This window comes from Gymnogyps californianus, chromosome 2, assembly GCF_018139145.2.
Source record: "Gymnogyps californianus isolate 813 chromosome 2, ASM1813914v2, whole genome shotgun sequence".
In the NCBI taxonomy this organism is placed as follows: Eukaryota; Metazoa; Chordata; class Aves; order Accipitriformes; family Cathartidae; genus Gymnogyps; species Gymnogyps californianus.
In genome coordinates, this window is record NC_059472.1 from 115,150,242 (window position 1) to 115,172,892 (window position 22,651).

Below are 22,651 nucleotides of genomic sequence, written 5' to 3' on the forward strand. Positions count from 1 at the left end.
CTTAAGACAGCATATCATCAAGCTCCAAGAAGTTTTAAGTAGGTACAGTCATGTCTGTGCCCTCCCTACTGTGCATCTTCCACTGTTACTACCTGGTTACATGAGCAGAGATTTATGCACCACTGATTTTTTCTTACAGCTGACAAGGTCAAAGAAAATGGCAATGGGGAAATTAAATGTAAAATGTTACCTTGACTGCATCTTTAAAGGAATCACTCCACTAACAGCACCAAATTAACTCCTGGAAAAATCATAACTCAAAGCCCCTTGGGCATGTGTAACATTTTGTATCACAGTATGTGATGCTAACTTTTATGTCTTACTATATACATGCAGTGTGACTGAAATATAGTTGCTGAGGGAACCATAACCTTGAATTATCCTGACTTATTTCAGCATGCCAAACCCTCAGCCACAGGATTGCTAGTGCATGGGCTTTCCAATATTTAGTGACAAGGAATATGTCCTGCTGCCTTTTATTGGCCAAGCCTTATACTTGTACTAGAGTCATCTTGTGGGGCAGCAAAAGAAGACAGCAGATTCAGTTTCAAGAATTCAGATCTACCGATTGCGAATATTTACTACATAATATACCTGTACTTTAAATTTAGACATATGATGGTTGTTTTACATGCTTGGTTTTAAATATCAGCATCCTCAATATGTTTTGGCTGACAAATACAGCAAGAGAACAGATCCTTGCTGTCAAATGTGCCAAACCTCTCATAATAGACGTTGAAGGACAGAAATCAGTTCAATTCTCTTTGCTTGGTTGGAGAATAACTAGTAATAATTACAGTAATAACTGTTATTATAATAAAAGACTATGTGGTCTCCTACTGTTTAAGCTACCTTGCTAACTGCAATTGCTTCAGCAAATAGATCCTGGCCTCCAGGCCAAGGGAAGCAGATGGGTCCTTCAGAGCAGGCAGCACTGTCCACATGGGTGGTACTTGACCATGCAACTCTTCTGAGCCCCATATGATACCCCTGCAGCTCTGAGACACAATTATTATTTTGGATCTAGAGTTTTCTTCCAGTTGAAGTGTCTGTAAGAATATGAGGGCTGTGCTGTTACTTACCAAAGGGGAGATTTTTATAGCATGAAAAGCAGGTTAGCTATTGCTTATCTGTGAAAATTTTGCTGAGGTAGCCTTTGGGGGAATGTAAAATGCAGAGGGCCAGGTTCTTTTCAGTGGTGTGCAGTGACAGAACTGGAGGCAATGGGCACACATTGAAACACAAGAGGCTCTGTCTGAACATCAGGAAACACTTTTTACTGGTGACCAAGCACTGGCACAGGTTGCCCAGAGAGGCTGTGGAGTCTCCATCCTTGGAGATATTCAAAAGCCATCTGGACATGGTCCTGGGCAACCAGCTCTAGGTGGCCCTGCTTGAGCAGGGGGTTTGGATCAGATGACCTCCAGAGGTCCCCTCCAACCTCAACCACTCTGTCATTTTGTGATCCTGATATTTCTGTATAGTGCTGGGACATAAGCCAAAGGTCACCATAGCATGTGCCTCAGGGGAAGGTAAAGCTGCATGCCACCTGTATGGTCCTGAAGATCATCCCACAGCTACAGCTAAATGTCCTTGGGAAATCATTTGCTGGAGAGACAGGTACAATGGATGCCATCTGAGGGCTTTGTGCTGTTGCTGCTGGAGGGGAAATGGTAACAGCCACATGGAGAGATTGTTCCTGAGTTTTCCCCTAGCTCTTCATGTTGTGAGATACAAGAGACACCTCCCTCCATCCCTTCACATGCACAGAAATCACCTGCGGAAATTCTTCAAGCTTCTTGTGAGGGCCTCCAGGCAAACTCCTGGAGTTTGCTCTGCTGAAGAACTGCCCTGGAAGTAGCTTATTTAAAAAAAGAAATAAATCTTTTACAAATAGTTGAAGTTTTCACATGCTGTACAGCACCCAGCATGAATCCAATACTGCCTGTTCTGTGGGTAACTCAACCATCTAACAAGGGATGAATGATGCACTGAAGAAGATGTCTTTTACAGCTACCTTTCCTCTGTGTACTGGAAAGACACTCATGTCCATTGGTTGTTAACTGGCAAATTCTCACTAAAGTCTCCCATGCCTCACAGTATGCCAAAAAATAGATTCCGCCCCCCTCAAAACAAAACAATCCCTCCCCCCGGCATTAACCATAAACAAAAGCCAAAATACTATGGAAACCAAGTCTCTGCTGTTTTAGACACATGAACGTACAAGATCCTGTGACTCCCAGACAAAAGCAGGAACTGGAATTTAAAGCAGTATTTCCCCCCTTTTTGTTTTCTCTCTTATTTTTTCCCCCTCCTTTTGTTTAACTGGAAATTCATTAATTTCCATAAATTTGAACTTATTCTTCACTTTGTGGGCATGAACATAAGCAGCTCTGACACATGTGCTTGTATATATACTATATATATGTGCTAGTATAGTTTCAGTGAAGTGAAATCGTCTAATCAAGTCAAGGTTAGAGTAGCTTTGGTTTTACTAGAAATGGCTGTAAAATAATGAGAATGAAAGCCCTGCAGGAAACAGTCGCTTTTTTGACCGGTCTCTCAAGAAATACCATAAGATTATCTTAACCCATAATGTCATATTTTCTAGCGTAACACACGGAGGAAAGCCAGTCATTTGTGTTCAGGGACTCCAGAAGTAGCTGCTGCCCTGTACTTGTACTGTTCCCTGTAGTGGCTGCAAGAGCAGCCTAGCTTTCCATGGCTAACATAAATTTGGCTGCTTGGGAAAAGCTGGAAAAGGTGACCACCTTGGTGAGGACACTGTTTGTGCCATGCCACCTTGGCGCAGCAAGTGGAACAGAAAATGCCCCTAGGCAAAATCCTTGGCTGTCATGAATCGCCTTAGTGTCAGGATCACCAGCCCTTATTTTATGCTGTCAAAAAAACATCCATCACAGCAATAAAAAACCCCAAACAAACCATGAGAAAACAAGCATATGTACAGTCTTTATGGGAAAGCAAACAAAATGTTTCTCCCAGAACCAGTCTTCGCATGTGGATATCTATCTCATTTATATAGGTCAGATATTTTCACTTCAGAGACGTAACAGAGAAAACAGTCATAGCTATCAGCCATGCGTGGCAAACCAAGGTCTTAGTGATGGAAGAATCAATATTGCTTGGGGTATTTGAAATCTCCCTCCAAATCCAAGTAAATGTAAGAAAAAGTGATGAGGATTTGAGCAATTGAACCTTTACAGAAATAAAATCAAATTGTATTTTAGCAAACTGGTATTACTTATTAAAGTTCTTCTGTACTTCCAAACTTCCGATGTAATTAAGTGTAGCTATTGTATAGCCTAATTATGAAATAAGAACAACAGTGTACTGCTAATAGCTTCTTTACCCTGGACTTCATATGGTAGCTTCAATCATGATAATATGTTTTACTGAATAACAGAAAACCTATCATGAGGTTGAAATCTTTGTTTCCTTCATTGCTCTCACAATTCAGATACTTCTGGTTTTGATTTGTCAAAACATTCCTGATCTAAAGCCTTGAAACACAATGCAACCTGAACCTTGGAAAAAACTCATATATAATTCTGCTTCCAAACTCTGCAGATGCACCTAATCTTTGCTGACAGTCAAGCCAAAAATCTCTATCCAAAGATCTGCAAATGCTGGGAAGTATTACCTCTGATCCTCACATTCTGGACCCATCTCTAGTTGTGCTAAAAATAGAAGAGCTGGGTGGCTTGACTTAAAGTGTCAGACTATGTAAACTACCCTGAAATTGCTTGGGATGATTCATTCTCCCAGTCCTCTCTCACTTCTCAAAGCCTGGATTTATGAAATCTTATTTAAAGTCAAACCCATACCATTTTTTGCCAAGTGGCATTTGCCCTTCACCTACAGTATTTCCAATCACCTTGAGCCCAGTGTGGTCCAGTAATCCTCAGGATGTCCTTTGTGTGTTGTTGCAGTTCTCTTCCAGAATTTACTTTTCCCCACCCCTGATTTTCCATAACTATTGAAAAACTTCAGTCAGTGCAGGACAAAAAGCTCTCAGTTTGCAAATATGATTTTTTTTTTTTTTGCTTGATCAGGCCAAGAAGCGAGGAGCAGCCCTGAGTGTTGCTCTCTCTGTCTCTTTCTCTCTGTCCCAGAGAACTGGTTTCCAGTCGAAAACATGCCTTTGCAAGGACATCAGGTGTGGGGGGAAAAAAAACCTGAAAACAGGATCTGAAGGGTTAAAACCCTAATTGCATGAAGCTGGGAGTCCAGTGCCCCCATCCTGACTCCTGCAAAGAGCATCCTGCTGGGACAGAGATACTCTTTAGGGGATAGGATGGGACAGGGCATAGGTACTTCTTGTCACTTGCACTTAGATGAAACATAGAGATCCCAGTGTCAGGACGGAGATTATTTTAATGGAGAAAAATTAAGAAGCAAGGCCACAACCTGGGTGGCTGTAGAGGAAAGACAAACCTATACCTTACCCTCTATAGGTGCCCTGTGAATCGTACGCTGACCCTGCACACAGTGTATCCCTATGGCGGTTATCAGGCTATTATCCTTTGTAGGTAATCATGAGAAAAATGCGTAAGGCTGTATCAGTCCATCCCAGTGCTGTAGCCCCAAGTCCTCTCAGGCTACACAGGAGCACCCCAACTTTTGCCGCATCCCTGGCTATCTCTTTGTCCCCTCTGAGACTGGGGCTGAGCCCTGGGAACAGACAGGCACCCTCTGGGCTGGGAGCATAAAATGGGTGCAAGGAGCGGGGAGGAAAGGGGAACCAGTTTAATCAACCTGGCAAACTAAAAAGTGTCTCCTTCTGACCAGCCCAGTTAGGAACTGGATTGTTTGTCCATGCTGGGAAGGTGACTGTGAATCTAATTCTCCCTTTACTTATGCTGCCCTGAATCAGGACTGCTAACATCGAGGTGAGTGAGGTGGATGTAACAAGTCCTAAGGGAGGAGAACTGAAGTTCCATGTTTTCCTGTCTTTGCTAGTTTAAAACAAGTGAAATAAGCTGCCAGCGTTGAATAAATAATAATAATGATGGATATCACTATTTAAAGCAACTTTGGTGAAATCATTACATTGTCCTTGTTCTCTACTTTAGACATCTCATTTTGCATGCAAAAGTCACTTGAGCAGGATGGGGGTCACCGACTGTAGACAGCTTCAAAATTTTTGAGAACATGAGGAAGTCTGTTGGGAGGTTTTTACCACCGCGAGTATCACAAGACGCCTTATTAAATGCATAGAAGCAAGCCTGCATGAAAACTGCCCCAGGGTTGATGAGTGTAGAGCATGTCTCAGGGTAGGTCCTGCTCTGGTGAGACCCCATGCTCCATGGCAGTCCAAGCTGTCCTTGCGTGACTTGAATTGCACAGGTGGATAAATAGGAAGATTAAAGTCTGATGGTTTGCATCAGAGCCCAGGAAATTCAACTTCAAATTCAAGAGTGGCCCTGAAATGTTGAGAATCTTTTTTTTTTAATAATCACTGAAAAAATGCTTAAGATTTAACTGTAGAGAAAAACTATTTATACAGACGTCTGTGCATCTGCAGAGCTCCTTCCTCTGAAAAGAAAGATAATGGTTTAGAGCAGAATAAGAATGAACAACTGAGTATAAGGCAATTTCCGTATTTTTTTTTAGCAGTATTGCCAACTGGCTTTGAAGATTTAGACCCTATCCCTACCCATTTCTTTGCAAATAACTTCTGAGAGGGCCAGAGATAAATTTCGTTTCATTACAGTAATTGCAGCTATAGTCAGTCCAAGCAATTCTCAAATGTTTATCTGTCAGCACCATCCACTCAGTCCCTGACACTGTGGCTGGCTGGAAAAGTACTGCAGCTAAACAACATACTATATGCAGATCACTTTGATTTCTTCAAATACCTTGCTGCAATGCAGTGGCAGTGTCTCTATAGTTTTCTGTGTACTCATGAGAACATTTGCCATGGAGTCCCAGGCAAAACCATTCCCAGGGACAAACAGTGTCCCGTGTTGGCTTAGCGAGGGAAAGGGCTATTTTTTTCCTTTATTGTTTTGAAAATTTATTTATACCTGAGTGGAAGCCTGACTTGCTAGGTAGAAGCAGGAGACTGCCAAAACAGAGGTGATCAATGCTATAAAAAATATAACACGATATAATAGGCCTGAGCCCACACCTTTAAATTAGTGGCAATTTTGCCTCTGACTTCTGAGAAAAAGTGGGCCAATTTATTCAATATTTATAAGCCCAGGAGAGCGCTGAGAATGAAGTCCTGCACAGTAAGAGACAAAGTCTGCAATAAACCGAATGCTGCATCCATGGCAACTCATAACTCAGTTAATAATTTTTCGACACAAGAAGAAAGATATTTGTCAGGGCCACCGAAGCAGAAGCAATTTACAAAATTGACTGAAGTGAAGGCATTTCGCATCTGCTGTGTTTTTCATGGCCTTGGTCTTTTGTTTGAACCTCAGCTGCTCACTGGGATGCTCAGGGAGTGAGGATAGCCCCCGGCAAGCATTTTGCCATCTCTGGCTGGCGGGTGGAGTGAAGTGACCTATTGCCCGTGTTTTTGTCACACCAGGGTTTGATACCCAGTCTATGCGGGCCAGAGAGCTGCACTGCAACAGGTCAAAAAGGATTCCGTTTTCTTCTGCAGAGAACTTCCATGCAAATGAAAATGGCATTTTCCTCTGTGCTTCCACAGTTGTTTGGGAAAAGAAAATTTTGAGAGGCAGCACTGCTGCAGTCTGCCCCTAGAGAGGCCTTTCCTGCAACAGGAGGGAGGTCTAGTTCAGCAGCCCCAGGCAGAGCATTGCTGCTGTGATGGCATGCACTGCTCTGCCTTCAGGGGGGAAAGCCCCTGCATGAAGCACAACGTCAGAGCCACAGCTCTTTCAGGAAGGTACCAATCCCTCGTTTTGGACAGGTTTTCTCCCCTTCTGTTCACTAGGGACAGATATCCCGCTGCTGGGGTGCAGTCACATTGGGCACTCCTCAAACACACAGTGATTCGTTTGCTGACCTGTGTATTTTAGACTTTAAAAGTCCTGCCCACTTCAAAAGACAGAGCAGAACAAATAATTAGGGTCTGAATTTTATAGATATGAAACTGAGACTGACAGATACTAAAGGATTTGCCCATAGCACTGGGCAGAGCTAGGAAAGACACTCAACATACCCCAAGTGTCAAGCCAAAGCCCTAACCTAAAGGGCTTCAAATAACCATTTGTAACAGTTGCATTTAACACAGCATTTCCCATACCAGGGAGATAAAATACTCTTGGCTGTTATGTTGGACATCAGCTTTGGTCATATTGTTCCCTACTGCGTGGAAAATGCTCCACAGATATTAGGCAGTAATGTCAATGGTTTCCCAGCAGCATTCAGCTTTCCCTAGTCTGCTGGTGAAAGGCAGCAAAATTGTTCTCATCCCTGAAAACAGGCAGCTATCTCCGTAGTTTTCCTACTGAGCAGTTGTATTGTATTTTCTTTCCAAACTGGGGTGGTTTCTTTCTCTTCCAAATCTCTACTGTAGGATTGTGTCACCAGTGAAACTCAAATGAAAACATCAAGTCTGTACCATATGTTGATGCATTTGTTATTTTATGAAACCTTGCTGCATCTGGGTAAGTCAATTAAGGTTAAACATCCCTTTACCAAGAAAGTCCTGTTAAGGACACCAGCACGTCTGTTTCTGCCCAGACTGTTGATTTTTGCTAGGCTGTATTGGTTAACAGTCAAACTGCAATACCACCACAGCAACTCCCTTGAAGCAAAAACAATGATCTAAATTCCATCCCATATTTTGGACACATCACTGTAATAAAGGCTGTAATGGGCTACAGAAAGCCTTTTTTTTTCCTTAGGCAGGGATCATATATAGAAAGAGAAATGAGGATATTCAGTTTCTGCTGGAGAGATGGTTATGCAGGACCTGTCTGTCTCCTTGCAACTGAACTGCTTTCCATAGAAACACAGTAATCCGTGAGTAGCCCTGCTTTGATATGCCTCGGTGGGCAATGATTCTGCAGTTTCTGTATAAACAGCCATGAGCAGTGCCCAGCAGACCTGCATCGCAAAAATATCTTGTGGCTGTGATGCCTCATGATTTGGACATAAACCTAGATGGAAGCTCTGCATGGCTCAAGGGAGAAGTATTAACCAAACCCGCTGCTACGGTGAGCTCTTTGCAGAAAGTAACAAGTTCAGGGAAGAGATTTAATGGAAGTACATGTTGCACAGAGCTGGCAATGTTTTCTTCACTACAACTGTATTGGGTTTGCATGGCAAGGTTTTGGTACCAGGGGGGCTACAAGGGTGGCTTTTTTTGAGAAGTTGCTAGAAGCTTCCCCTATGTCCAATAGAGCCAATGCCAGCCGGCTCCAAGACGGACCCGCCGCCGGCCAAGGCCGAGCCCATCAGCAACAGTGGTAGTGCCTCTGTGATAACATATTTAAGAAAGGGGAAAAGTTACTGTGCAGCAGCAATTACAGCCGGAGAGAGGAGTGAGAAGATGGGAGAGAAACAACTCCGCAGACACCAAGGTCAGTGAAGAAGGAGGGGGAGGAGGTGCTCCAGGCGCCGGAGCAGACAGATTCCCCTGCAGCCCGTGGTGAAGACCATGGTGAGGCAGGCTGTCCCCCTGCAGCCCATGGAGGTCCACGGTGGAGCAGATATCCACCTGCAGCCCGTGGAGGACCCCACGCCGGAGCAGGTGGATGCCCAAAGGAGGCTGTGACCCCATAGGAAGCCTGCGCTGGAGCAGGCTCCTGGCAGGACCTGTGGCCCCGTGGAGAGAGGAGCCCACGCTGGAGCAGGTTTGCTGGCAGGACTTGTGACCCTGCAGGGGACCCACGCTGGAGCAGTCTGTTCCTGAAGGACTGCACCCCATGGAAAGGACCCACGCTGGAGCAGTTTGTGAAGAACTGTAGCCCGTGGGAAGGACTCATGTTGGAGAAGTTTGTGGGGGACTGTCTCCCGTGGGAGGGACCCCACGCTGGAGCAGGGGAAGAGTGTGAGTCCTCCTCCCCCTGAGGAGGAAGGAGCAGCAGAAATAATGTGTGAACTGACCCAAACCCCCATTCCCTGTCCCCCTGTGCCACTCGGGGGGAGGAGGTAGAGAAAATCACGAGTAAAGTTAAGCCCGGGAAGAAGGGAGGGGTGGGGGGAAGGTGTTTTTAAGATTTGATTTTATTTCTCATTATCCTACTCTGATTTGACTGGTAATAAATTAAATTAATTTTTTTCCCCAAGTCGAGTCTGTTTTGCCTGTGACTGTAATTACTGAGTGATCTCCCTGTCCTTATCTCAACCCACGAGCCTTTTGTTATATTTTCTCTCCCCTGTCCAGCTGAAGAGGGGAGTGATAAAGCGGCTTTGGTGGGCACCTGGCATCCAGCCAGGGTCAACCCTCCACAACAACCACCACAAAAATCAGACAGCTGGACCTTCATTAAGTTTTGTTTCTTTGTAGCTTGAGAAGTTTTCCACAGTCAGAAAAACAGTGCTGCAGTCAGACTGCCTAGAGGCAAGAAAGGGTGAAGCAATTGTCTTCTCCCTAAAGTTAATATATATGCCAAGACAGACAGGTATGCCCACTAGGGATCCACACCCGAAGACCAACACATAGTTATATCTATGGATATAACTAATGGAGTCTTAGCAAAAAAATTGCTCTTCAGAGTGTTTTTCAAGTTATTTAGCATGAAAAAGGTCTTATTCAAGGAGTTTCACTCAAGTGAAGAACCATGTAGTTAAAAAAGCCGTAGCGCATACAAGGGCTGCTCAAAGCCATTTTTGTCAGCAGATAACAGCTTTACCTTATCACCGCAATTTCTCTGTACATGGGAGTCTGAAAACAGAAGAGTGAATTGACATGAAAATGGTCCTTGGTGACAGGAAACAGGCAGTAAAGTGACACAAAGAACATCCTTAGGATCAATTCAATTCCCTATATATCATGATTTAGGAGAATGAATATGCATTAAGGTGAATAATTTTTCTGACAAGGCAAAATGTGGAGTTGCGAGTCCAGCCTAAATGATGTTCAGAATCACACAGCTAGATTAAGAGAGAAGGCAAATAAATGGCTTATGCACATAAATTCAGTGTAAGGAAATCTAAGGTAATGAGGCTAGGCAGAATAAAAAAGGAGACAGAAGAGAAGGGAAAAAGAAATGTGCTCTCTCTGGCCATATGCTTAGGGAACTGAGCAGGGAGAGAACCAGATGGTGTGGCTCAGACTTTAAAGTATAGTTCTCTGAGTTTTAATCAATTACATTAATGCACACTGGATGTATAATATATTTTAGAAGACATTAGGCAATTTTTCCCTGAAAATGATAGAAATTATGTAATCTTCTCCTTTTTCTGAACCTAGACGTTTCTTGCTTGCTCGAGGTTGGCCATCTATGGGTATAAGTTATGAACCTCATCCCAGAGCCACATTTTTGCTTAACAAATTATCAAGGCTTCTTTAAGAAGATTAAGCTGTTACTCTTTCTGATCTCTGGAAGAAAAAAAAAAGCACCCAAAACACTCAGAGAGGGAAATGTCTGTTCTGGTATTTATTCAGAAAGCCCTTTGATATGGAAATCATTGGCGTTAACTCCTGTAGCCTCAAGCCTCTCCCCAGTAATTCAAATAATGCATGCAAATGACTGGACCTGTAGCCCACTGAAATCAAGGGCGAACATGCTTCCCTCTTCCTCTTTGGACTCGTCCTTTCCATCTTCTCTCTGGCAATAGCTGAGTATCTCTGCCTGCCAGCACAAGGACTGCATTTGTACAAGACCTGATAAATCACTGCGGCTCATTCTCCCAGGAAGGACTGGCGTGCAGGTACCATTACAGACAATGTACATGAAAGTCTAAACTGGACGCCATCAGCATATCTGCTTAAACACACCAGAATAAATGAAAATGCTGCATTACCACCGGATTACCTGTCAGCAGGCTCATTTGCTGACTAATGTGCTGTCCTGAGGGCCACCTTCACTTGTTTGTCATCACTAATGCTCCAAGATCTAGCAAAAGGAGTTGCAGCAAGACTACCACTGCTTACGCATGTACCCCCGGCAGTGTGCATGCACCACCCCCAGAGGTGGGGTAAGGGCTTCCCAAAGCGCCCATGGGGCCAACAGGCAGCCTTGCCTCCGCAGTACCTCCCAGTAGGGTCAGGGCACCGGGGTCCTACTGCTGCAGCAATGCAACTGCTGCGGGCCCTGCCCTGGCCTTTTTCTCCCTTTTTGCTGGCTCTGAGGATTTATTTTCCCTTCCAGGGGGTGGCTTGTACACTCCTGTTGGGCACTCCATCCCTCATGACTGTAGTCCTTACATAAAGACATAGTCAGACCCTATTCTCCCCTCTCAGGCCAGTGGGGGTGGGCTGGCCCAAACCTCTTCATTTTTGACTACCAGGCTTTCACCTCTCTCCATTTTTCCTATTGTCGTCCCCCCCCTCCATTTATTTTTTCTCTGGGACCTGGTTTGGGGGGGAATCAGGAGGAAACTTATTTAGTTTTGTTAGGACCGGACTGATAAATATGTCATAGATGCAGAATGTATAAGAATGGTGTCCATAAGCAGACATCCAGGGAAAAGTAAGAATAGGACAAAGATATATGGCACTTCCCCTGAGTACTGTCCCCACCTCCAGCTATTTTCAGCTCAGAGGATTTCCTGAGCCTAATACAGTTTGCCTACTTAGTCACCTTCAAGAGATTTCTCTTCCAACTACTTGTTCAGGCTTTCAGATGTGAATCCACCTGAACTTTTTGCATCCACATCACTCAGTTCCTTATGGGGTGAAGAACAGGTAGGCCATTCGGTGGGGGCTGTGTTGTGCTGGGGAAATGGGTTATACAAACATAGGAGCTACACATGCACTTGCCTAAGGTGACAAATTTCAATGCATTGGAATTTTTTTAAACCCATCTAGGGCAACATCAAGCTGCCTCAGATTCAGGGTCTGCAACAGTGAAGAAAGGGTCGCCCAGAGAGTATCAATGGTCAGTGGTTCTTCTGCACCCAGGAAAGGTGCCCTGCTTAGCTTACACACCTGTGCCCTTCCTCACCTCCTCCAGACCCTTGCAGGAGGGACTGTGAGTATTCAACACCACTGTGTTTCTAAGTCATAACCCCTCCACCCCTTAAATACTTTTTCCTGGTTCAGAAAGAAACAGCTGCAGAAATTTGGAAGGATTTGTGAGGCAATTCTGTCTGAACCCAAATAACTGCGTGGTCCCTCAGGATACTGAGGTCTGGTTTCAGCATTCATCTTTTGTTCACCTGAGAGAGGAAAAAGTCGAGAAAGGACAAAACCTTAGAAAGGAGATCACAAACGCCAGTGCCCCACCACCACTCAGAGCATGCTGGACACTTGGACAATGCTGTAGAGCCCTCAAAGCGAAGCCACTGCTGATGCCAGGGGAAGCCGGCTTACACCAGGAAAGAGCGCAGCATAAAGGCAATAGTACATGAAACGACGGTACTCCATGGTGCAGCCAAATGAGCCCTTCCTGGCAGATCCAGTAAATCAAGACTGATGCTAGAAAACTTGAATTAACTGTAGCAAGGCCACTCTGAGCCGCTGACTGATGGGTCTGGTGGAGGGACCTACTGCCCTGCCCTGAGGCCTCTCCTTCCTCCCTGCGGAGGATGAGGAGGGACATGTGGCTGAGCCGCATTCAAAACTGTGCCTTTCATCGGCTCAGAGATGAAAGTAAGAAAATCTACAAGAGAAAACTATTATATAATCAAAAGTGGACACGTTTTCCCCCTGAAATCAGGTGCACTTGGGGAGTAGAGAGAAGTAAACAGCTGACATGGGAATTAATTTGCTTCCTTTACAAACACAATGATTTAATCTAGTCCCATCAGAGGAGAGGGTACTAGTGAGTGAGATAAACCTGACTAGGCAAAATCAAAGAGAGAAAGCTGCTGCAAACCCATCCAGCTTCACTAAACACACTGTATGCCTGGGGCATATAAACTGAGTCAGAAGTTAAAAAGCAAAATTTAGGATGTGTAAAGGAAGCAAACAAGCAATGGTATTGTCATCCTTTTTAAATTCTTGCACAGTATGTCTTTGATTTGAAAGGCTGCTCCCAGCAGCACCTTTACCATCACTTCCACCGCGGCTCCCCACAAGACACCTTCTGCGTCCCATCCAGCATAGCACCACAGGGGCTGAACAGAAAGTGCCCTTCCTCCTGCCCAGGGAGAGGAGGAGGAGCTGTCAGCTAAGACAGGAAAATTTGGCTTTTAGCAGCAAAAAGGGGCTGGTCTCTCCCAAACTTCTACTGTTGCCCCCACATGCCCTCCCTACAGCAACTCCCACCCACTCCACCAGGCACAGCTGCAAACTGGGCTGTTCAATCAGTTTTCTTTTCTGTCACGCCACCATCAAGTGTCATGCTGCTTTATCTTGTGTTATAAACTCTATGGCCAAGTTGCCCACAAAGATTTGCACTCACAGAGCCAAAGGTACTAAAATCATTCCCCACCACGCTTTCTTCTGCTAAAGGCTTCTGTCACAAGGATCACAACCTGTGGGTTATGGCAATTACAGGGAATAATGGAGATGGCTTAGGACAATTTTTTTTAATGGAGACAGAGCAATAAGCACAGATGTTCACCTCAGAGCACACTTTCAAATTTCCCCCAGGCTACATAAGCCCAGCCTCACATGCAGTGTGAGCACTTGGACATGGAGCGCCAGTGTTACAAGCGTGCCCTGAGCTGGATGCAGGAAAGCAGGCAGCAGCAGGAGATGTACCATGCAACATCTCGCACCAGTTGTTAGATGATACTTTCACAGGTTTTCACAGTTGGTTGTAATATGCCAAGGTTTTTTACGAGTTCCTGCAAATGTTCTGTCTCATAAGATGGGCTTCCTACAATTGTATCCCCTCTTCATATCTTTAGTGAATTTTCTTTTTAAAATCTGAAAGCTCCATTTTCTACATAGAAACAGGACATTTTGCTACTGTGCTTTGCTTTCAGCACACTTCCGCTCCATCATAAATGTTTTATGTGTGTTTGCTTTCCCAACTTTTGGTGCTTCAGCTCCTTTTTCACATCAGGTACTTACCATGAAAGGCAATTGGGCATATAACAAGACAGCCCTGCAAGATACTGTCTCATTAGAGTGGTTTTCATGCACTTCCTAATCTGTGAAAAAGAGCAAAAATATCTGGAGCAGGAGATAACATGAGAAGGAAGTTAAAACCATTTTCTGGGTTATTTTGACCTTCAGCAGCTCTAATTCACTGCTGCATGACTTAGCAACAACAGCCAGGCAGGACTCTTTCCCACTGCTCTCGTGCGGCCAACGAGTGGTGAATTTGGAAGATGCAGGGAGAAACATGCTGTCGGCAAGACTTGGAAACACAGATACCAGCTGATACTTGCTGAAGCACTGAGATACCTTTTTCGAACCCAGAAGTAGACATAGCCTCTGTGTGGAGACCGTCCTGGTCTCCTTTCAGAGACTAGGCATGGAAATTTGTAACTAGGACAAGCAATCTGCATGTCCTGTAACACTTGGGTATGACATTGTGAGGTAGTGTGTTTTCCATCGTGATCAAAGACAGCCTACTTCCAAAACTGATTCAAGAACGAAGGGTGCACAATGCCCTTCAGGAGGGTAGAAAATAAGGACATGGAGGGCTCCTAGGGCAGCCAAGCCCAGAAGGCAGGTTGCACTGAAGTCTTGTTAAGCATCCACAAAGAGGTGTCGTGTGGGACCAGTGAGAGCTTGATCAAGGTTTCTTGCATGCTGCAGTGGATGAGGAAGGCCTGACTGCTCAGTGAAGCGCACAGAAGATGTATTGATGATCTCTGGCTACGCAGGGCATTTGAAATCTGCAGCCCTGTCACACACATGGTCTGTGCAAGACAGGTTCCTCCAAGGTACACCAGGGCTTGCCACAGCCTGCAGATAGTCCCTATGCTGTGAGCAAAGGGGGCAACCCCATATTCTTCATGAGGGCTTTGCTGTGGATGTGCAGTAATATTGCTCTCTGTATGAGAGAGGCATTTGCAGGACTTCTGTCATTAGGCAGCAAGGTGGTCGACTGACATACTAATCCACAGAGCTGACTGGTCCTGAGTCTGCCAAGAGGCATTTTTTAGGACAAAGCTCCAGCTCCTATCAGTTATCACTGCTTTGCTGATAATGGGGTCATTTCAATTTGCATTAACAGAAGATTCTATTTAGATTTAATTACAGATTTCCCGCACTCATGCCTGTGCTGATGCGGGCAGGACATTCAGGGATTTGGGGAGCAGATCAGAATGTGGATGTTGAAGCAATTTTTGCATCTCAGACCCACCTCCAACAGCAAACAACTGAATGCATTTAAGCATACTCCCTCTTGCTGAGATAGATGGGCTTTAGTTTCTTCCTCTGAGGAGCTAATGCAGTTCTCACAGGAAAGACAGACATTATCATGTGCTTTTAGCATTCATGAATGCTTTATTTTAAAGTGCAGGGTCTTCCCAGAAGCAATACAGAAGCCCTACAGAAATCTGGTCTGGAGTCTTTAAAATCTTCTAGGGTTAATGTGGCCACAGCCAAGATTTGTAGTACTGGTGGGAGATTCTGTTCAGTAGCCAACATATCCAGGTAGCATCAGATAAGTGTTTATAAAACAAGACCAGTGTTATGCACGAGCAGCCAGAGTGCAGTAAGAGCCTGCCAAACAGCCACAAAGAGTTCCTGCAACAAGAGAGAAAGACAAATGCACAGAGAAAAATACTGACACTGTAAAACAGCTCTATTAATACTAAAAACTATTGGAGCATCTAATGTTGTATTTCATTGCCCTGATCAAAGCAGGATCCTTCCTTCCTGTTGCTGGCAGTATTACCACGGAGTCCGACGCTGGCAAGTGTTTAATACTTAACGACAGCTCTTGCCACCAAAGGTTCTGTGGTGTGAACACATGAGAAGGACACAAAGTGGAGAAAATAAATACTATTTTCATTTTACAGGTGGACAACTGAAGCATGGAGGGAAAAAAATTGCCTGAGGTCATGTAGGGAGTGTGTAGCGTTCATTGTGAGTCCAACCATGCCCTCGGTCAATACTGCTTCTCCATTTTTTTGTTCAGACAAACCCTGCAATGCTTCTACTTGCTCCTTTTGGAAGATTATTCCCACAGGTGAATGCCCTGTGTTAGCAGGAACAGCTTCCTGACATTAAAATGCACAGATTTAAACAGAAATGAAGCTCCACAAATGAAACAAGCCATAAGCACTTGCTAATTGTGTTTGGTTGTGCAACAGTAAAAATGCTTCTCTATCCTTATGAAGGGAAACAACAATTGATCCATTTTCTGGACAATTGTTTGCAAGATCCATCCCAAAGCTTCCTACCTTACAGAAGCAAACTGAAGGTTGTTTTGCTTTTATGAAGGCACTACAAGACTATCACAGAAAGGCAAATCTATCTCAGGAGACACTCCTGCTGGTGCCGGAGTGGTGGAAGGGGATGAAGCAAATGAGCAATGGCTGGTGACTCTACCACCAACAGCCTTTGTGAAATAATCTATAAATAGATTCAGCAGCAGTGGTACCCTGACCACAAAGTGACTAACTCCACAATTCATCCATAAATATCTCCTTTTCTTCAAACTATCTTCAGCCAAGACTAAGAAAATAGAGAAATGGCATCACTTGCCCTGGCACTCAGTGAGTCCATGCTACTTTGGTCCAGGCAGGTGAAAGCCCACCAGCAACCCCTCAGTATCCATTTGGTGAGGGGAGTATGGCAGAGCAGCGGTTTAATGGAGGGTTGATGACAGAGCACCCAGGAGGAAAGAACCACGTGCTCAGACCTTAGGCCTTCCTCCCTTTACCCATGAAGAGGGAAGAAGGAGACATTTGCCAGCATGCACGTAAATGCTGCATTTTCAGAGGTGGCAGGTGAGCAGATTCATAAGGGAACGTACCCAAGGGCCAGAACAGAGTTTGCACCCCGATTACTTCAGTCTGCTGCTCCCCTAAGTTTGCACACACACAGCTCTACCCTTGTAGCACATTTCTCTTCCCTGCTCACACTGTTTCTCCCATGATGTTCCAGCATTAGTCAGAATAATCTTGACTCCATGGTGCTCCAGGTGTGACTAACCAAGCGTGCATACAATGAGAACATTTTACCTACCCAATACAGAAACAGAATTTTTTTAGGTAGCCGGTCATTGATTTCTGGGTCTAGAAAGGGAAAGAAGAGACATGAATCACTTTGAAATGAAGTTTTCTCACTTCTAGGACAAAAAAACATTGAAGAATTAAAAACGGCTCACAAACTAACGAAACTGAGCAAGAAGTGGTGAGCCTGAGACACAGGAGCTGAGTGATATAAGGAACCACTGGGGCTGAAAACCTCAAAGATGAGTCACATCTGATGAAACAAGGAGGTTTCCAGCTTGGAACAAAGAGAGATGGAGGAGGCCCTGCAGGTGTAAGGGGAGCAGTGCAGTTCTCTTTTACCAGTTTCACCATGGCTATCTTCTGAGCAGGAGAGCTTGGGCAGCTGTCCACCTTCTCTCCTTGTTGGCTGTGGAGCAAAAAGAAACACCAACAGAAATTGCAGCTGACTCAACTCATTGCAAGCAGTGCTCATTAATGAAGACAATAAAGCGACAGCATGAGGAAGAGCTGCAACCTAATAGATGCCTGGGTTGTGAAGACTTTCTTACTGCTTTTCATTACAAAGGCGATTGCATTAAAAAGTATTGCACAGCAACACTGTAAAGGATAAAGACTAGACTGATGGCAAAGCCAAGCTGTTCCTTTGAGAACTTCGTAAGAAATATTTAATTTCTCCCTCCCATTTCTCCCCATCTTAAATTTCACATTTCTAGATTGAGCATGTTTTGGTTTCTTCTTTCTAAAAGTACGTATTGCTATGTTTCATTTTGGGCCTCTATTTACTTTGCTTTGACTAGACATTGAGCAAGGACCTCAAGAGCATGGTGTCTGGGGACAGTCAGTTTCAAAAAAGCATCTGTCTCCAGCAGCCACCTAGGCAATGGAGAACCAATAAGGATTCCCAGGATGGAGTCAGCCTTCAGGAGCAACAGCAGGGACAAGGAGAGGCACACACTGAATTTCCAGGCCAAGCACTGATATCACTTGACTGTGCTAACAGGCTGAAATCAGGATTTTGTTTCTTGTCAGCTTTTATTGCCAGGCTGCTCAAACTCCCCCCTCCACCAAAGCACGTGCCTTTTTATCTTTTATATTCTTTTTCATCTTCCCCTCTCTTTTACCTGCTTCCTGCTCTCAAGGCTTCTATCCAATTCTGTAATTGCTTTGAGATTTTTCTGTGAACAAAAAGATAAATAATGATTTCCATCTACTTAGTTGTGCTCACGATCATTTCAGGGCTGCTATGCTATACAACCCCCTGCTGCATGTTATACAACCATTTACAGAGACCCTCAAACTTCTTCTGGTGGAATATTGTACCTTCTCACGTGTTTGTAAGCACCTAGATTAGGAACCCATTTTACTTGGTGCACCTTCATAGGAATTACTACATGGAACAGCTGAATTCAGGGGTTCATCCCGTCTTGGATAACAGGCAAAACTAGGCAATCCTCAAGTAGCCACACAGTGGTAAGAGAGCATACCAACAGCACAGAGCTAATGCTATTGGGATAGATTTTATCGCAGGAAAACTTTAGTATTGCTGGGTTTCTCCCATCAAATGTGCTACCATGGTAGCAAGGTAGGAAAAAGGGTCTGGTATTGTCTTCTATGATGTCCTCCAACTTTGCCTGATGGAGACACTACAGTAATTAAAATAGAGGATCTGTAGTGCCCCTCAGGTGTGGGGATAGCCCTACTATTGCAAATAGCAGATTTCCTCCAAAATTCTTATTTTAAACTTTATATTATATTTCAGCCTCCGTTGTTACTGTTCATGCAGTGCATACATAACATCATTACATGGCTCTTCTCTCCAGAACACAAAGAGCACAAAACGGAACCTCAAATCATTTCACAGAACTGGAAGAACAGTTTTTAAACAGGGCTCATACTTACTGCTAGCACTTCATACTTAGTGCTTAATTTGGGAGCGATTGCTAGAAGGAATACTTAACCCCTCGTGTTTACTGAAGTTAGAGGATTTCTGCATTGCGGAGCAGTTGAGAAAGGGAAGAGTGAGAGTGAGAAGTCTGGTGCTTTGACCCACATGGGCTGGGCTCTGTACTTAGATGTGGTGTTTTGAAATTCAGAGGTTCTACGTAACCTTGTTTGTTACTTAAAGGAAACTACAGTCCAGTAGTGAGGTGAGGGGGGGCATATTTTTAATGGCACTTGAAGTCTGGCCAAGAAAAGAGAGCACTTGCTCTGAAAATAATTGTGTAGCTGCAGGCTTTGCTGCTGCTGCTGCTGTTCAAGCTGCTGCTTTTGCTTGTTATTCTGCAAAGCCGTAATATGAACCTGGTGCAGATGATTGTTAAGAAAGAGAATTGAAATTAATATCCAGGATATGCTCCACAACTTTGGTCTTCTGAGGAAAAGGTAAGCTACTCCTGGAATCTGCTAAGAGTGAGATGAGACTTCCCAAATCTAAGTTTCATTTGCATTTCTGTGGTTGGGTGATTACGTGACAGAAAAAGAAGGTGTTCTACATAAATATGAGGTGCTCATTTGATGCCACATAAACCGTATTAACTTATGATCAATAGCACATGCTTCAGGTATGGCTGATGTGGAAATATTCTGAATACTATAAAATAAGAAACCCAGAATAGAGGGCATTGCTAATACTTACAACCCAATTAGTTCAGGGTGCTTCAGCTGCTCTTCTAAGTGGCTTATTTTTATCTGTATGTCCTTAAAAGTTCAAAAGAAAAGCAAATATATAATATTAGTCCATCAGTCTGGTGTGCAATAAAAGTCAAGTCAGAGCTTATTAGCATGAGATCAGCACCAGTGCTGCCCTTGCAGATATTATATTCTGCTCTCCCAAATTGGCTCTGATAGAAATCTACAGGAATCTGCCCACCTGGTATTAGTTTTATATTGCAGTAACTTTCTGGGCGACTTATGTTCCCAATAATACAAGGTTACTCATTTTAAAGGTGTACTTGCTGGTTTGCAGACTATGGTCTGCAAAACTTCTAACCCAAAACTTCTTGGTGTTGCATTATTTTTGTATTCCTGAGACTACTGGCAGACCTACTCCCTGCACTCTTACCTGTCTTATATTTTACTCTATTGCTTCGCTCTTTGACACCCTTGTAATTACCTTTGTAAAACCTATTATAGAATGGTGCTGGTCTAAACAAAGAAAGAGCATGTACTGTGATATGCAATAGGATGTCGTACCTCTAAGATTTTGTCCTGTTGTATGACTAATCCTCTTTCTTCCAATATTTCACTTTTTTCCTCAAAATCAACAGAATCAAATATAACTTGTTAGGGGAAAAGTATTAATATTAAATCAGTAGCATTGGTTAAACTTTCAATATAAAGAGACTAGTAAAAAGCTACAAACCAGCACTTTCTATCCATTAAACATTTATCAGAAGTGAGGATTCTGTGATCACAGTGTGTGTTTGACAGTCTTTCTAGCCCCAGAAATTGTGGCTGATATCAGCAGTGAAGGGAAATCTTATAGAAATGAAATTCCTGTCTGTTTGGTAAAAATAGGCAGCGGGATAGAAGACAGAAGCTGAAGCTGGTATCCACGCTGAGATAAATGCTTTGAGGGTGGTTATAACTATTTTATCAGACCCAGAGGATCTACGCAAGCAAGCTGCTTGTGACCACCGGGAAGGCTTTTTTTGATTATCAGCAGAAACTATTGCTCCACAGCACCTGCGTTATGTGTCAAACTGGTCTGACAGGCACCTCACCAGGGACCGGCGATGCCGCAGAGTCACCCGCAGCCCTGCTTAGCCATGGTTGTGTGAGCTAATGCTGAGGGGACGAACTGGGGGGACACTGCGTGTGCAGTCACAGACTCAGACAAGATGCCGTACATCAGCCAAGCGTCCTGGCTCTTCTGCCACCGCAAACACAGGGGTGGGAGGCTCAGTAGCTTGTGGGATGCAGAACGCCCTGAGCAGGAAAGCATCCTCAAGAGTTGGGCAGTGCGAGAAAGGCCTGGGTGTGGTGGGACAGGAGCTGAGCGTGAGCCCCCAGCATGCCCTGGCAGTGATGGAGACCAGCAGCATCCCACCCCTCTGGGCAGGATCATGGCCTGTAGGTCAAAGGAAGGGGTTATCTCCCTCTACTCTGCACTCATTAGACCATGAGTGGATACTGTGTCCCCCCCAGTACACGACAGATGTCAATGAACTGCAGCGAGTTCAGGGGAGACCCCAGGGTGGCTGTGCAGGTGCCCAGGAGGCTGTGTGGGCTCCATCCCTGGAGGTTTTGCAGCCTGGCTGGATACAGCCCTGAGCACCCTGCTCTGAGCTTTGAGCGGGAGGTCAGACCAGAGACTCACCCACAGTCCCTTCCCACCTGAATTATTCTGTGATCCCATGACTCAGCTGACTCATAAATCAAATCAGTTTGGTTTATGGAGGCCTCTCCTGAATAAAAGTATTGCTTTTCTGTAGCTTAGCATGAAATCACAGACATACACACCATTTCAAAACTTTGCTGGAGACTTTGTTATGACAAGTGCTTACATTTAATTGTTTTGCTGGGAAAAAAAAAACTCCTTTATTCATACTGAACAAAAAGAAACTATCAGCCAGTCAAGGGGGGGGAGGCAGGAAACGGAATCTGTAAGTCAAAACAGTCTATTTTGTTTAGCACTGTTCTTTTTCAAAGTCTTATGATGGTTGATAGAATATGGAAGTTTTTATTTCCGAAAGGCTAATTTAAATCCCAGCTGTGTGTTTAGAAACCTGGGGCACCTTCCACTGGAGGGACAAACCAAGGCATCAGATACTCGCATGCTTGTATTTGCTCCTATGGTAAAACAGGAGAAGAAAGCCTGTTGGCACGAGGTCATTATTATGCCCACAGAATAGGAGATTAGGAAAATGTACAGTTGAAAATTGGTCAGTAACCATGTGCATCTCTTCATGGATAACTGCACACCTGGGGAGCAAATTATTTGTGATCCACTTTGGGCAGCATCAGAAGAGACCACAAAGACTCAGTAAGCCACAAACTCGAAGTCAGTCTGACTCGTCCGAAAGCCTGCTCTCAGGCCATCCCTGCACTCAGAGACAGCAGTGATGGGGGAGGTTTGTCATGCCAGTGACAGCCAGCAAAATCTTTGGTGGACCCGCGTCTGGGCAGAGTTACACATCACAGAGCTACCCTGACATGGTCTTCATTGCTCTGGGGCAAGTCCAAACTTACAGTCTATTTTTAATAACCTTATGGTCAACTTTCACACTCTTTCTTCACATCTCATGCCTATTTCTTTCTTCACAAGGGCATTTCAATACCTTTATAAGGTCCTTTTCCTTTTCTTCCAACCTTCTCGCCAGCTCCTGCAAATATATCTGTCACAGGAACAGGATTAGCAGTGGGTGAGGGTGGGCAGAGTGAGGCACAGGGAGAAGTCACGAGGTCAATGAGATGGGAGACCAAACACAAGTCTTGCTGTAAGCTTTGCATGTCTCAATACCTATCTATAGGCATTCTTAATGTTAACTATGCCATTTGGTTTTATTCCTATTAG